Raw genomic sequence first — 1107 nt, forward strand, 5'->3', positions numbered from 1 at the left:
GTGGTGTAACTTCCTACCTGGTTGGATGGTAGACAGGCCAGGACATTAGGTAATCATGCATATGAACAATTTTTTCACCTTCTTGGCTTTAGCTACTTTTGAAATGGTAGGGTGTAATAAGCAGTTATATTTTGAAAAATACCTTCTAGTCCGAACAGTTCTGTCTGAACTGTTCGTCTCTCTATGATCCCTTGTAACTATGATTAGTTTTGCTCCAGTAAGACAATCTATGCTGTCAGGGTAAGACATTCTGGGTGGGCTGTTCCTACATGGAGCAAGGGTAAAGGGTCAAGGAGACATTTGTGCCAGCAAGACCTCATTTGGGAAATTTTAAGCTGCAGATGTTTAGAAGTAGCTGTTAAGCAAGGCTTACATTGAATCCATTAGCTCCACAAAGCTAACTCAGTTAATAAATAAGTACTTGAAAATCAATCACCTTTGCACCTATCTATAAAGGCTTCAACGTATGATCAAATTTCAAATGAAAATGATTTAATAGTCATTGACAAAATCTTGCAAATGTAAACAATCGAACAAACAACATAGGTTTTTTCCACCATACACAGAATTTTACAGAATTAAGATGAATAGCAATTTTGGGAACAATAAGGTTTCCTTGATACAAATAGGCAACCAAAGATCTATGCCTGTCTTAAGATTGCATCATTAATTACTTAAATTTACAGGATAGTACATGCTTCAGCAGCAGGTCTACCTGAATTACAATACAGAGATTTACATGGCTCTTGCACCAAGATGATATGAAAATTTGTGAAGTATTCCATATTTTTCATTCTTCACATGCAAGAAATGAAAAACAGTTATTAAAAAGTTGAATACAAATATACAAGTGTAATAATATATGTAATTAATAGAAATAAAAGTTAGTTTGACATCAGTGTATTCAATCTTCACCGTTTTAGAAAGGCCTTTACATAGCATAACCTTTACAAAAATTTTGAAATAAGATAACATTGTCATTTTATCTTAAAATGTTTCTATATGGAATGCAATCTGAAAGGACACATTTATTAATGAACCTATGTATTATAAAACAATGTCAAATTCAAAGTATTATATCTAGGAGAGAATGAAATAGATTATGGA

At 32.8% G+C, this 1107-nt stretch overlaps 1 pseudogene; it reads left to right on the forward strand.

Annotated features, from left to right (window-relative positions):
• The first annotated feature begins 694 nt into the window (after positions 1-694).
• Positions 695-791, forward strand: LOC122097974 (annotated as a pseudogene).
• Positions 792-1107: the final 316 nt, after the last annotated feature.

Source organism: Dipodomys spectabilis, unplaced genomic scaffold, assembly GCF_019054845.1.
Source record: "Dipodomys spectabilis isolate Male_0828 unplaced genomic scaffold, ASM1905484v1 ptg000446l, whole genome shotgun sequence".
Classification (NCBI taxonomy): domain Eukaryota; kingdom Metazoa; phylum Chordata; class Mammalia; order Rodentia; family Heteromyidae; genus Dipodomys; species Dipodomys spectabilis.